Genomic DNA, 15,652 nt, shown 5'->3' on the forward strand with positions numbered 1-15,652 from the left:
AATTCCATTTGACCCAGCAATCCCATTACTGGGTATATATCCAAAAAATTATAAATCTTTCTACTATAAGGACACATGCACACGAATGTTCATTGCAGCACAGTTTACAATAGCAAAGACCTGGAACCAACCCAAATGCTCATCAATGATAGACTGGACAGGGAAAATGTGGCACATATACACCATGGAATATTATGCAGCCATCAAAAACGATGAATTCGCATCCTTTGTAGGGACATGGATGAACCTGGAAACCATCATTCTCAGCAAACTGACACAAGAACACAAAATCAAACAGCGCATGTTCTCACTCATAGACAGATGTTGAACAATGGGAACACACGAACTCAGGGAGGGGAGCACTATACAATGGGGTCTGTTGGGGGGAGTGGGGGGGACATACACTGCCACATATGCACCTATGCAACAATCTTGCATGTTTTCACATGTACCCCAAAACCTAAAATGCAATAAAAAAAAATTATAATAATAATAAAAAAAAAAATTGAAGTTTGATTTGGGGAAGCCTGTTAAATATGTTAGAGGTTTAAAACACTTGATGTTATGAAATAGAATTCCAGATTACCATTTATTTTGCCACAATGATGACTCACAATTTAAAAAAGCAAAACCTTTTATAACCCTTTACAAATTTTGCTAAAGAGCAGATTAGTGCCTCCAGAGTACCTTGTTGTACTTTTACTTCAATGCTTAATTTACAGAACAACTGTGTAATACCATTTTGAATTTAGTCAATATATTCACACATGGAATATTTGCAAGTTTAACTTTTACAGTCCTTCCATCATGTTTTCAAACACTCAGCTTTATATGATCTAATTGATAGCAATCTTTTAACCCTGGGCTAGAATTTAAATTTCCACTCCCTCTTATAATCTTTTACTGAAAACTTATCTTACTGTTCTTATACACTTCACATGTAAATCTATTTCCAGTAGTTTTAATTACATGTTATAATGGTAACTCCTTGCAATTCTAACTTTAATGTAAAACCTAGTAAGTTGCTTTAATTATGTGATAGGTGCAGCCAAGGTTTGATTCCTTACAGCATAATTAAAGGCATGGTTAATTCCATATGTCCCGTCCTTACCAATGGTGAAGCCAGTAAGTTGAAAAGTTCTTAAAGGACAGTTTATAACCATAAAACATTTAGAAACCTAGTATATTAACCACATAATTTAGTTCACCTATTTATATTTTGGTGACATCTGCATTTTATGAATAATTTTTAAGGCTGTTTTTATTTCTCAAAGATTAAAGTCATGTGAACTAAAAGGTACCACAGCTTTTATCTTCCCTTTAAAAAATATTTGATACTTCAAAGAATAATCTTTTAGGTCCAGGATTCTGTGCTTATCACTTATATTTTTCAAAAATTTGAAAAATATAAGTGATAAGCACTTATATTCCTTTAGGCCAATTAATTAGAGCTCTTTTTTATAGACATCATAATGACAGAGACAGGCAGAAGAAAATCTGGCAGCCATAAGATTTTTTGTTTGCCAATCTCCTAATTGGGTTATTGGCCTCCGAGTAGAGCCCTTTAAGAGACAAGGTTTGGAAAACATTCAGCTTTTTAAGGCCTTTTGATAAACAGGTATAACTAGGAGTCAAAAACAGATTTTGAGAGGGATTGATCTGCCTGTAATTCCTGGGGTCTCATGAGAAAAACAGCAGTCTCTCTCCTCTCATGTGTGCATGAAAAGTGGCAAAGCAAAATGGAGAAAAATAATTCAGCCATCAAAAACAAAAAATCTTTTCCAGTAAAACAAGGTGGAAGTAAAGAAAAACATAAAGGCCTTTTAAACATACCAATATCTTGGGCATCCACTTTTAATTAAGCTGAGTGCTTTTAAGAAAATCCTTTTAAATTCCCTATTACCTGACTTTAGCCACACCAACTGGCCAATATTTCTGGCCTTCAAACTTTACTAAAGGCTCAGAGAAAGAAAAATCCAAGGTGGTTCATGGTGGAGGAGGAAGGAGGAAGAGAATCAACAAATAGCAAAGATTGCACAGATACCAAATCAGAAAGGACTCATACGCTAAGCCAAGAGTGAATCCAGGTGCCATTGTAAAATGATGATGGAGGCTAAACAAAACATTGCCACATAGTTACAGGTCATGCTCCTAAGGGTGTAAAACAAGATGGAGACCTACAGCAAAGTTTGCTACTGATCATAGAAAAAGTCATGCAAAGCACACCAGATTGGCTACAGCTTAAGACTAACCTCACAAATCCTTTTTTGTATTTAATACACTACAGAGAATATAAACGGTGATAGCTGGGGTCCTGGCCTAGTAAAACATGTTCTTAAAAAAAAAAAAAAAAAAAAACCTCTCACATAAAAGTTAACTTCTGACAGGACGGAGAAAAGAAGTTAAATTGCAGGTTGGGAAAGATGCCTGGGGGAAGAACCTCTTATTCTTATGCAAATGAATTTCTCCAACAGGGAGGGAAATTTAAGAGGGGAGCTGGGAAGCTACCAGTTTGTCCATCCATCCCAAAAAGAGAAGGAAAAAGCCAAAATTCCCAACCCCTGGGAAAAACGTGTGGTGGGGGCATAATTTCCTCTACCCTCAGAAGACGTCTGGGGACAAAAAGGCTTAGACAAGAAAGGAAAAAATATTTTTTGGTTTGCATGTTATTCACCCTTCCTAAAGCCCCATATTGGGTGACAAAAATGTTGCAGAACTTTCTCCTTAGTTCAGCCAGAACCTGGCTCTTGTCACACAACCAGGAAAGATTAGGCTCACAGACACATAGAAGGGGAGAAAAATGAAATTTATTGGGTGAAAAGGAAAAATAACTCTCAGGAAAGCGAGACAGAATTCTGCTAGCAGCTTTCCCACCTCACAGATTGAATCTCAGGTTGCCACACAGGAACAGAAGTCAGGTTCCTCCCTACTGCAAATGGCATGAACTTCTAGAGGCTCCACCCTGTCCTCCCAGGGCTCATGTTGGCATTATTCAGAAAGAATAAGTCAGGAAAGGGCAGGCTTCATCTGGGACCTGCAGTCTGGTTTTTCAGCCTTCAGGCTGTTGTAGGCTTGAAGGCAGGCTTTCACCAGTGTGGGAGGTGGGGGACACATGGTTGCCTCCTGTCTCTATCATTACAAGGTCAAACCCAAGAAGTTCTCTCCACCAGACTTCACATGTGCTACCTATACGTTTGAGCAAATTGCTGTCTTCTTAAGGTCCCCTAAATTTACTGGAGTCCCAGGCTTTCCAGGAAGTGATCTTCCTTACTGCCTTTGAGAATGGGACCTAATAAATCAGGACCATATTCCCAGGGGGGCTTTGTATGCACCAGCTCCATAAGTGAAGTCAACCCTTGTCCTCAAAAGTGGCTGATTATACTGAATTTAGTGAGGATTATTCTCAAATGTGACACTCCAGCTAATGCTGCACAATTTGTCCAATCATATCCTGGTAAGAACCTATGCAAATGACTATGTTGCCACAGAAAGCAAGGAGATTCAGAATTCAGAATTTTGTAATCTGGGGTTCAGGGGTAATCAGACATCATTTTGAAATTTTTACTTGAATTTACAAAAATCGAGTTTATTAAATTTTTTGGATCCAGAAAGCTCAGGAAGAAATAGAATATATGTACGTATATTCTGTATATATAGAATATATATATATACACACACACACGCACACACATATGGAAGATAAAACAATACCAACAATATAAAAAATAAACAGTTACCAAAAAATATCCCTCATCAGTTTATTCAGTCTTACGTAGTTAATTTTTGTGTTGGATCTTGGGTTAGCAGTCAGCTGTCATGAAGCCATCTATTTCTAGACTAAAAATGATTCTGAAAATTCTGACTCATCCCACTGCTGTGGTCTGAAAGTTGTCTAAGCAATGTCAGCACAGAATCCTGGACCTAAAAGATTATTCTTTGAAGTATTCATAGTTTGTATAGTCCTTTTTCTCAAGATAGGCACTGTGACTCTTCTTTATTGAGGAAACAAATGCTGACCTGTAACTTTTAGCAGAAACTTTAAACAAGTATCTGGATGAAACAAAAGCTATCTGTAAATGACAGTGAGACAGGCAATTGTATAGACCAAACTATACAGGTAGAACTGACCCACGACTGCAGTAACCAGCCTGGGAAGCCAACCTACTTTCTGTAGCAGCCAGTCCAAGAAATCAAATGACAACCCAGGCAGCAATTGTCCTCAAATGGCCAGGATTTGATTAATAACTGATAGTTTCCCTAAGTTTCATCCCTGCTACCAATTTTAGAACCAACCAGAGAAAGCCAAGTATGTTCCCCAAACCAATCACATAGGATGCCCCACTTCCAGTTGGCCCACCTACAGCTTCCCCAGGCCAACAGCCTTTAGTGAGGGTACTCTTGAAGACTTCCCTCTTCCCACTATAAAGCTCTCACTCATCTGCCTGCCTTTGAATCTCTGTCAAAATACAAGTGATGGTGACTGACTCCTTTGCTGTCGCAAGATAAGAATAAATAGGCGTTGCTTGTTTTCATTTGGGTGGTCTCCATTCATTTGCATAATAGAGGCTTAATAGCTATAGCTATTTTATAATTTTTTTGTGTTATAGTTTTTTTATTATACTTTAAGTTCTGGGGTACATGTGGAAAATATGCAGGTTTGTTACATAGGTATACACATGCCACAGTGGTTAGCTGCATCCAACCCCCAGTCACCTACATTAGGTATTTCTCCTAATGTTAGCTCTCCCCAATCCCCGCCCCCTACTATCTCTCCCCTAACTCCCCCAACCCCTGACAGGTCCCAGTGTGTGATGTTCCCCTCCCTGTGTCCATGTGTTCTCATTGTTCAACACTCACTTATAAGTGAGAACATGCAGTGTTTGGTTTTCTGTTCTTGTGTCAGTTTGCTGAGAATGATGGTTTCCAGCTTCATCCATGTCCCTGCAAGGGATGTGAACTCATCCTTTTTTGTGGCTGCATGGTATTCCATGGTGTATATATGCCACATTTTCTTTATCCAGTCTATCTTTGATGGGCATTTGGGTTGGTTCCAAGTCTTTACTATTGTGAACACTGTCACAATAAACATACATGTGCATGTGTCTTTATAATTGAATGTTTTATAATCCTTTGGGTATATACCCAATAATGGGATAGCTGGGTCCAATGGTATTTCTAGTTCCAGATCCTTGAAGAATTGCTACACTGTCTTCCACAATGGTTGAACTAATTTACATTCCCACCAACAGTGTAAAAGTGTTCCTGTTTCTCCACATCCTCTCCAGGATTTTTTAATGATTGCCATTCTAACTGACATGAGATGGTATCTCCATGTAGTCTTGATTTGCATTTCTCTACTGAACAGTGATGATGAGCTTTTTTTTCATATGTTTCTTGGCTGCATAAATGTCTTCTTTTGAGACTGTCTGTTTATATTCTTCACCTGCTTTTTGATGAGGTTGTTTTTTTCTTGTAAATTTGTTTTAGTTCTTTGTAGACTCTGGATATCAGCCCTTTGTCAGATGGGTAGATTGTAAAAATGCTTTCCATTCTGTTGGTTGCTGGTTCACTTTAATGATAGTTTCTTTTGCTGTGCAGAAGCTCTTAAGTTTAATTAGATCTCATTTGTCTAGTTTGGCTTTTGTTGCCTTTGCTTTTGGTGTTTTAGTCATGAAGTCCTTGCCTATGCCTATGTCCTGAACGGTATTGCCCAGGTTTTCTTCTAGGGTTTTTATGGTGTTAGGTCTTATGTTTAAATCCTTAATCCATGTGGAGTTAATTTTTGTATAATGTGTAAGGAAGGGATCCAGTTTCAGCTTTCTGCATATGGCTAGCCAGCTTTCCCAACACCATTTATTAAATAGAGAATCATTTTTCCATTGCTTGTTTTTGTCAGGTTTGTCAAAAATCAGGTGGTTGAAGATGTGTTGTGTCACTTCCGAGGCCTCTCTTCGGTTCCATTGGTCTACATCTCTGTTTTGGTACCAGTACCATGCTGTTTGAATTACTGTAGCTTTGTAGTATAGTTTGAAATCAGGTAGTGTGATGCTTCCAGCTTTTTTTTTTTTTTTTTTTTTTTTTTTTGCTTAGGATTGTCTTGGCTATGTGGGCTCTTTTGTAGTTCCATATGAAGTCTCAGGTGGTTTTTTTCCAATTCTGTGAAGAAAGTCAATGGTAGCTTAATGGGGATAGCACTGAATCTATAAATTATTTGGGACGGTATGGCCATTTTCACAATATTGATTCTTCCTAATCATGAGCATGGAATGTTTTTCCATTTGTTTGTGTCCTCTGTTATTTCCTTGAGCAGTGGTTTGTAGGTCTCCTTGAAGAGGTCCTTCACATCCCTTGTAAGTTGTATTTCTAGGTATTTTATTCTCTTTGTAGCAGTTGTGAATGGGGGTTTACTCATGATTTGGCTCTGTGTTTGTCTGTTATTGGTGTATAGGAATGCTTGTGATTTTTGTACATTGATTTTTGTATCCTGAGACTTTGCTGAAGTTGCTTATCAGCTTAAGGAGATTTTGCACTGAGATGATGGGGTTTTCTAAATATGAAATGATGTCATCTGCAAATAGAGACAATTTGACTTCCTCTTTTTCTAATTGAATACGCTTGATTTCTTTTTCTTGTCTGATTGCCCTGGCCAGAATTTCCAATACTGTGTCGAATAGGATTGGTGAGAGAGGGCATCCTTGTCTAGTGCCAGTTTTCAAAGGGGACACTTTCAGTTTTTGCCCATTCAGTATGATATTGGCTGTGGGTTTGTTGTAAATAGCTTTTATTATTTTGAGATATGTTTCATCGATACGTAGTTTGAGATAAGTTTCATTGAGACTTTTTTAGCATAAAGCGTTGTTGAATTTTGTCAAAGGCTTTCTCTGCATCTATTGAGATAATCTTGTGGTTTTTGTCTTTAGTTCCATTTATGTGATGAATTACATTTGTAGAGTTGTATACATTGAATCAACCTTGTATCCCAGGGATGAAGACAACTTGATTGTGATGGATAAGCTTTTTGATGTGCTGTTGGATTTGGTTTGCCAGTATTTAATTGAAGATTTTCACATTAATGTTCATACAGTTATTGGTCTGAAATTTTCTTTTTTAGTTGTGTCTTTGCCAAGTTTTGGTATCAGGATAATGTTGGTCTCATAAAATAGTTAGGGAAACTTCCCTCTTTTTGTTTTGTTTGGAATAGTTTCAGAGTGAAACTCCTGGTACCAGCTCCTCTTTGTACCTCTGGTATAATCCGGCTGTGAACCCATCTGGTCCTGGACTTTTTTTGGTTGATAGGCTGTTAATTGCTGCCTCAACTTCAGTCTTTGTTATTGGTCTATTCAGGATTCAACTTCCTGGTTTAGTCTTGGCAGAGCATAAATGTCCAGGAATTTATTCATTTCTTCTTGATTTACTGGTTTATGTGCACAGAGGTGTTTGTAGTAATCTCTGATGGTAGTTTGTATTTCTGTGGGATTGGTGGTGATATCCCCTTTATCATTTTTTATTGCATCTGTTCAATTCTTCTCTCTCTTCTTTTTTATTAGTCTGGCTAGTGGTCTATCTATTTTGTTGATCTTTTCAAAAAACCAGCTGCTGGGTTTATTAATTTTTTGAAGGGTTTTTTTGTGTCTCTGTCTTCTTCAGTTCTGCTCTGATCTTAGTTATTTCCTGTCTTCTGCTAGTTTTTGAGTCTGTTTGATCTTGCTCCTCTAGTTCTTTTAATTGTGACATTAGGGTGTCGATTTTAGATGTTTCCTCACTTCTCATATGGGCATTTTGTGCTATAAATTTCCCTCTAGACACCACTTTAAATGTGTCCCAGATATTCTGGTATATTGTGCCTTTGTTCTCATTGGTTTTGAAGAACTTTATTTCTGCCTTCATTTCATTATTTATCCAGTAGTCATTCCAGAGCAGGTTGTTCAGTTTCTATGTAGTTGTGTGATTTTGAGTGAGGTTCTTAATTCTGAGTTATAATAGTATTGCACTGTGGTCTGAGAGATTGTTATGATTTTCATTCTTTCGTGCTTGTTGAGGAGTGATTGACTTCCAATTATGTGATCTATTTTAGAGTAAATGTGATGTGGTGCTGAGAAGAATATATATTCTGTAGATTTGGGTTGGAGAGTTCTGTAGATGTCTATTAGGTTTGCTTGGTCAAGATCTGAATTCAAGTCCTGGATTTCTTTGTAAATTTTCTGTCTCATTGGTCTGTTTAATATTGACGGTGGGGTGTTAAAGTCTCCCACTCTTATTGTGTGGGAATCTAAGTCTCTTTATAGGTCTTTAAAAACTTGCTTTATTAATCTGGGTGCTTCTGTATTGGGTGTATATATATTTAGGATGGTTAGCTCTTCTTGTTGCATTGATCTTTTTACCATTATGCAATACCCTTCTTTGTCTCTTTTGATCTTTGTTGGTTTAAAGTCTGTATTATCAGAGGCTAGGATTGCAACTCCTGCTTTATTTTTGCTTTCTGTTTTCTTGGTAAATCCTCCATCCCTTTATTTTGAGCCCATGTGTTTATTTGCATGGGCTGAATATTTCTCCTGATATTTCTCCTGAATACAGTACACTGATGGGTCTTGACCCTTTATCCAACTTGCCAGTCTGTCTTTTAATTGGGGCATTTAGCCCATTTACATTTAAGGTTAATATTATTATGTGTGAATTTGATCCTGCCATTTTGATGCTAGCTGGTTGTTTTGCCCATTAGTTGAAGCAGTTTCTTCATAGTGTCGATGGTCTTTACAATTTGGTATGTTTTTGCAGTGGCTGGTACTGATTGGTTGTTCCTTTTCATGTTTAGTGCTTCCTTCAGGAGCTCTTGTAAGGCTGGTCTGGTGGTGACGAAATCTCTCAGCATTTGCTTGTCTGTGAAGGGTTTTATTTCTCCTTTGCTATAAAACTTAGTTTGGCTGGATATGAAATTCTGGGTTGAACATAGTTTTCTTTATGGATGTTGAATATCAGCCCCCACTCTCTTCTGGCTTGTAGAGTTTCTGCCAAGAGATCTGCTGTGAGTCTGATGCGCTTCCCTTTCTGGGTAACTTGACCTTTCTCTCTGGCTGTCTTTAGCATTTTTTCCTTCATTTCAACCCTGGTGAATCTGACAATTATGTACCTTGGGGTTGCTCTTCTCAAGGAATATCTTTGCAATGTTCTCTGTTTTTCCTGAATTTGAATGTTAGCCTGCTTTGCTAGGTTGGGGAAGTTCTCCTGGATAATAATCTGAACAGTGTTCTCCAACTTGATTTCATTCTCCCTATCACATTCAGGTACATCGATCAAATATAGATTTGGTCTTTTCACATAATCATATATTTCTTGGAGGCTTTGTTCATTTCTTTTCACTCTTTTTTCTCTAATCTTGCCTTGTCACTTTATTTCATTGAGTTGATCTTCAATTTCTGGTATCCTTTCTTCTGCTTGATTGATTTGGCTATTGTTGAACTCCTGACCTCAAGTGATCCACCTGCCTCAGCCTCTCAAAGTGCTGGGATTACAGGCATGGCCACCACACCTGGCCTCCTCTGCAGCTCTTACAATAAAGGCTGAGCTGGTTAAGAAATATTAAACATGTCAAACACACCTAATTATTTCTAACATCTCTCCTATTTATAAGGCAAAATAACAAATTGTGGCTATTTTCTATGGGCTTTTGAGGTTATTTAAATAATAGTTCTAGGTGTAAGTAATATTCTGAAAATATTTTTTATTTGTTCTAATTATAGGGCCGGATCTTGGGAGAGCAAATTCAAGAAGGTTGTGGGAAGAGAATTGATCACTTGATGTAGAGAAGGTCTTGGGTGACCGAGGAGCAACATTTAGCAACTTAACATAATTATAATAAAATATTCAAAAATAAACATAGAAGAAACTAATACAGCTCCACAGAAACTTAAAACTTCTGTTTTCTTTTTTTTTTAATCGTCACACAAAGTCAACAAAAAACACAGGAAATTATTCTAAGACATGGAATTTTTAATCTGTAGGCACATTACAGAGATGACAATTAATAATCTTTTATATTGTAAACGAAGTCATTAATCAATAAACAAGGAAAGCAGGCCTATCAAAACTGACAAAAATTTGCCAAAATTTTAGTAGAGTTCATAATTTTTTTTCAGATTCAGATGCTTTCAACCAAGGCAAATGCAATTCACTCTGGTTGAGCTTTGTCCTTCATTATGCTCTTTCTTTCTTTTTTTTTTTTTTTTGAGACAGAGTCTCACTCCATCACCAGGCGCCAGGCTGGAGTGCAGTGGCGTGACCTCAGCTCACTGCAACTTCCGCCTCCCGGGTTCAAGCAATTCTTCTGCCTCAACCTCCCTAGTAGCTGGGACTACAGGCACGCAGCCACCACACCCAGCTATTTTTTTGTATTTTTAGTAGAGGTGGGGTTTCACCATGTTGGCCAGGATGGTCTCGATCTCTTGACCTTGTGATCCGCTCGCCTCGGCCTCCCAAAGTGCTGGGATTACAGGCGTGAGCCACCACACCCGGCCCTCATTATGCTCTTTCTTTCCCTGACTAGAAGAAACTGATACTTTAGGACTATTTCTTTTCCTTTGAAAAATAAGCATACAGGTTATTTTCCTTGTTACTGTTGTTCTGATACAGTTTTAGCCACCTATATTATTATTACTTTTAATCAAAATAATTAATTTCTGTTTTGCAGAAAATTGAGAATAGGTAATTGACCTCTGTCATATATAAGCATTTTAGCAAATCATCAAAGATCTTGAATACACAAAACACAACTTTCTACAACCATCTAGTCCTTTTATACTTTCTTAAAGTGGCAAAAATGACCAAAAGATACAGCCACTTTATTGCATATGAAAATAAGAAGAAAAAGAAAAAAATTAAAATTATTCTTAGTACTCGATGCTTGTATCCAATCTTTTCCTTTTATTAGCTCATTTTAACATTAGTTCTATGTTTTAAGTTTTCTAAGATCTTCAAAATTATGTTCAAGCTGACATACAATAAAACATAATTTCTGCTGATATTAAAAGTTCACTCACCAAAGAAGTTGAGGTCCCACTGCCACTTGGAAGCCACTCTGAGAACTAAGAAAAGAGGTGCCTGGACTTAGGCAGCCCGTGAGGTGCATGTCTCATGCAGTACAATTCCCTTACTCCTTCAGGAGAGTCACTGGAGCAGCTTTATGGATGACCTCCAAAAGTGCTAAGATACTGTCTCAGAATGGCAAATTCATGACTCTCATGGAAATTTAAAACAAACATGTATCAACACTTTATATAACTCTTTTTTTTTTTTTTTTTGAGACGGAGTTTTGCTCTTGATACCCAGGCTGGAGTGCAAGGGCGCAATCTCGGCTCACCGCAACCTCCGCCTCCTGGGTTCAGGCAATTCTCTTGCCTCAGCCTCCTGAGTAGCTGGGATTACAGGCACGCGCCACCATGCCCAGCTAATTTTTTGTATTTTTAGTAGAGACGGGGTTTCACCATGTTGACCAGGATGGTCTCGATCTCTTGACCTCGTGATCCACCCGCCTCGGCCTCCCAAAGTGCTGGGATTACAGGCGTGAGCCACCGTGCCCGGCCTATAACTCTTTAATAAGGAAACTGATAAGATATTAAAATCAGTTTAAATCAAGATTTGACTTTCAATGATTTATAGTCTATGTGGAGCAACATCCATTTACATAGACAAGAATCATTTTTAGACAAGAATCATTTTAGACATTTATAGACAAGAATCATTTTTACTGTATGGAAGAAAATATTTTTGTTTGTTTAAAGAAATTTTCATTAAGATTTAAAAAGTCCAAACTATACTGATAACATTCTTTTTATTGACATATAAATATTATACATATTTATGGGGTACATGTGATATTTTGAGATATGCATAAATGTGTAACGATCAAATTAAGGTATGTATAATATTCATCACCTCAAACATTTATCATTCATTTGTCTTGAGAACATTTCAAGTCTTCTCTCCTCCCTATTTTTTTTTTTTTTTGAGACAGGATCTCATTCTGTCACCCAGGCTGGAGTGCAGTGGCACCATCTCAGCTCACTACAACCTCTGCCACGTGGGTTCAAACAATTCTTGGTCTCAGCCTCCTGAATAGCTGGGATTACAGGCATATGCAACCATGCCTGGCTAATTTTTATATTTTTAGTAGCAATGGGGTTTCACCGTGTTAGCCAGGCCGATCTTGAACTCCTGATCTCAGGTGATCCACCTGCCTCAGCCTCTCAAAATGCTGGATTACAGGAATAAGCCACCATGCCTGGCCTCTCCTCCCTATTTTGAAATATAAAATAAATGATTGTTAACTATAGTCATCCTTTTCTGCTACCAAGCACTAAAAACTTATTACTTCTATCTGACTGTATATTTGTACCCCCTGAAAAGCCTCTCTTTATCTCTCTGCCACCCTTTCCAGCCTTTGGAAACAGTCATTCTACTCTCTACCTCTATGAGATCAATGTTTTTTAGCTCCCACATATGAGTGAGTATGTACAATGTCTGTCTTTCTGTTCTTGGCTTATTTCTCTTAACATAATGATCTCCAGTTTCGTTCATGTTGCAAATGATAGAATTTCAACCTTTTATTATAGATGAATAGTATTTTATTATGTATATATCACATTATCCATTCATCTATTGATGGACACTTACACTGATTCTCTATCTTGGCATTGTGAACAGTGCTGAAATATACATGGGGGTGCAGGTATTCCTTTGATATACTGACTTCCTTTCCTTTAGATAAATACCCAGTAGTGGGATTGCTGGATCATAGGGTAGTTCATTATTAGTTTCTTAGGAAACCTTCAAATTTTTTCCATAATAGCTGTACTAATTTACATTCCCATCAACAGTGTAAAAGAGTTCCCTTTTTTCTACATTCTCACCACCATTTGTTATTTTTTTGTCTTTGTAATAATAACCATTCTAACTGGGGTGGAATCATATCTCGTTGTGGTTTTGATTTGCATTTCCCTGATGTTTAGTGATGTTGAGCATATTTTCATATGTCTGTTGGATATTTTGTATCTTTTTCTTCTTTTTTTTGGAGACAAGATCTTACTTGCTCTGTCACTCAGGATGGAAGGCAGTGATGTGACGAAAGCTCACTGCATCACATGTGATGAAATCTCACTGCATCACATCACTCCCTAGGTTCAAGCAATTCTCCCACCTTAGCCTCCCAAGTCCCAGCCCCAGCTGGGACTATAGGCATACACTATTCAGTGTGATGTTAGCTGTGGGTTTGTTATAGATGGCCTTTATTATCTTGAAGTAGTGTTAATTCATTCTCACACTGCTATAAAGAACTACTTGAGACTGGGTAATTTATGAAGACAAGAGGTTTAATTGACTCAGTTCTGCAGGCTGTACAGGAAGCATGGCTGGGTGGCTTCAGGAAACTTAGAGTCATGGCAGAAGGCAAAGGCTAAGCAAGCACATCTTACCACAGCAGAGCAGGGAGGCAGAGAGTGAACAAGGAAGTGCTACACACTTTTAAACAACCAGATCTCATGAGAATTCACTCGCTATCATGAAAATAGCAAAGGGGAAATTCACCCTTATGATCCAATCACCTCCTACCAGGTATTTCTCTTAACACTGGGAATTACAATTCAACATGAGATTTGAGTAAAGACACAGAGCCAAGCCATAGTAGGTAGGTTCCTTCTATGCCTGATTTATTGAGAGTTTTTATCAGGAAATGATGTTGAATTTTATCAAATGATCACATGGGTTTTGTCCTTCATTTGTTGATGTGATGTATCACATTTATTGATTTGTGTGTGTTAAACCATCCTTGCATTTCTGGGATAAATCCCACTTTATCATGGTATATTATCTTTTTAATATATTGTTGGATTCAGTTTGTTAGTATTTTTTCAAAGGTTTTTGCATCTGTGATCATCAAAGATATTGGCCTGTGGTTTTATTTTTTATTGTGTCCTTATCTGGTTTCAGTATCAGGGTAATGGTAGCCTCCTGGAATGACTTAGGAAGAATTCCCTACTCTTCAGATTTTTGCAATAGTTCAAGAAGAATTGGCGTTAGTTCTTCTTTATAAGTTTGATAGAACCCAGCAGCAAAGCTGTCTGGTCCTGGACTTTTTCATTATTGTTGGGAGAATTTGATTACTGATTCAATATTATTAACTGTTACTAATCAGTTCAGGTTTTCTATTTCTTCCTGGTTCAATCTTGGTAGGTTATATGTGTCCTGGAATTTATCTATTTCCTCTAAGTTTTCCAATTTGTTAATGTATAGTTATTCATAATGGTCTCTAATGGTCCTTTGGATCTCTGTGGTATCAGTTGTAATGTCTCATTTTTTTTTCTGCTTTTATTTATTTGAGTCTTCTCTCATTTTTTCTTTGTTACTCTAGCTAGTGGTTTATCAATTTTTTTCTTTTCAAAAAACCAGTTTTTTATTTTATTAATCATTTGTGTTTTTTAATTTTTCTAAATCTTTTTTATAAGGAAACATTTTTGAAGCCTTTATTTACAAAAGCTCTAAAAACAAATAATATCCTCTGTTTTGTAAATAACATTTTGTTTAAAAAGGACTACCCAGTTACAGCACTGTACTATCATGAATAAAGAACATACAAGAGAGACAAACCAATGTAGCTAACATTTGAAGTTTTGCTAATATTACTGACTGAAGTGTAGGTAACACACATTATAACTTGTAGTCCATCATTTCAGGGTAGAGTTAATAATTACCAAAAAGTCTTCCTACATATGCTCTGGTCTGGTCACATGTTCTGTATGGCTAAATATTTCACAGTCTCTTTTGTCAATAGATATAAAATAGATTGCAAAGATATACACACAAAAAAAAGAATTACACTCCAGGTAATTTTATTAGCTATATCTATATATGAGAATATGTATATATTATACATATATGTGTATATACTATATATGTATATTGTATTTTGTTGTTTTGTACCAAATATCTCCATTATTTATCTTTGAAGCAACTATAAAAGCACATTTTTTGTCTTCTAATTAAATTTGGTACAAAATATACCCAAAGAACTGTTATCTTTGGATTTTAATAAAATTGATTTGTGTATCCAACAAAGAGCATCATAAATATAGCTGCAAAATTTAAAAAAAACAAGGATAAACAGTGATGGAATAAAAAGAAGCAGATCAAGGGAAATGTGCTGTCATAAAATAACTGTAGTTTCAACATCTTGAGTACCAGTTTCCTGGTGGATAATAAACATCCAATCACAAAGGATTTTTCCTGAAGGATGTAACTGGTTTAAAAACTCTTCAGTCACAGAGCAGCCTACATATGCCAATTAGAAACTGACAGACACTAGATGTGCTTGAAAGATTAAACACTACTTATAGAAACAGCAGTTGCTAAACTCTTCAGTAGTTTCTCGTTTTTTGGTTTTTTTTTTTTAGTTTTGTTGAATCGACAGTTTGCATAATGAATGTGCTATATTCTGTGGGTCAAAAACGAGTAAATACTGTGTAAAGTTGGCAGATGGTCATTTTTCCAGCCAAGATCAAGAAAAAATAAAATTTCTGATAAAACAGAGGTTTTGAGTCAGAATCACCCTTTAAAGTGCAAAACTGATGGTACACAACCTTAAATAGCTAAAACTCCTGCAGAATGG

At 36.9% G+C, this 15,652-nt stretch overlaps 1 long non-coding RNA gene across 2 annotated transcripts in view; it reads left to right on the top strand.

The window, feature by feature from the left end:
- Positions 1 to 15,652, top strand: part of LOC105727015 (uncharacterized) — a 176,251-nt gene that overhangs the window by 88,562 nt on the left and 72,037 nt on the right. The window lies entirely within an intron of this gene.

Source organism: Aotus nancymaae, unplaced genomic scaffold (genome assembly GCF_030222135.1).
Source record: "Aotus nancymaae isolate 86718 unplaced genomic scaffold, 86718_ANA_hifiasm-v0.15.2.pri h1tg000007l, whole genome shotgun sequence".
NCBI classification, from domain to species: Eukaryota; Metazoa; Chordata; class Mammalia; order Primates; family Aotidae; genus Aotus; species Aotus nancymaae.